This window comes from Gorilla gorilla, chromosome 2 (genome assembly GCF_029281585.2).
Source record: "Gorilla gorilla gorilla isolate KB3781 chromosome 2, NHGRI_mGorGor1-v2.1_pri, whole genome shotgun sequence".
NCBI classification, from domain to species: domain Eukaryota; kingdom Metazoa; phylum Chordata; class Mammalia; order Primates; family Hominidae; genus Gorilla; species Gorilla gorilla.
In genome coordinates, this window is record NC_086017.1 from 150,623,852 (window position 1) to 150,624,378 (window position 527).

Here is a 527-nt window from a genome sequence, read left to right on the forward strand (position 1 = left end):
ACCCCCTCCACAGCACAGGGCTGATGGACAGTGGGCTGGCTTGGGCCAAGAGCAGCTGGCACTGCAGATCTGTTGGAATAGCTCTGCCCAGGCTGCCCAGGGCAAGTTGCAGACTGGGAGGCATATGTATCCTAAAATAGAACTTTTGAGAAATAATGTGCATCCAAAGGAATGAGTCTCAGACGAGGATGTTCAAGAATCAGTAGCAGATGCTGTGTTGGCCACAGAATGTTTCTAGGTAAAATGCCCTCCTCCCCACCCCCCATGTCCCCCACAAACCAACAAACAAGCTAAGAAAAAGGAAACAAAATAAAATAAATTGAAACAAATTAATAAACATGCAAAAACCACACAGACAGTCATCTCTTCTGTCTGTGGGTAAAACTGACAGCTCTAGAAATAAACGGAGATCCATATAAAGGGTTTCAAAATATGGGAGTAATTTTTGTTTTTCCATTTAATGCTAGGTTTCAAAGGAGGGGAATATGTCTATCACTGCTACATAGGCATTCTGTTTAAAACCCACC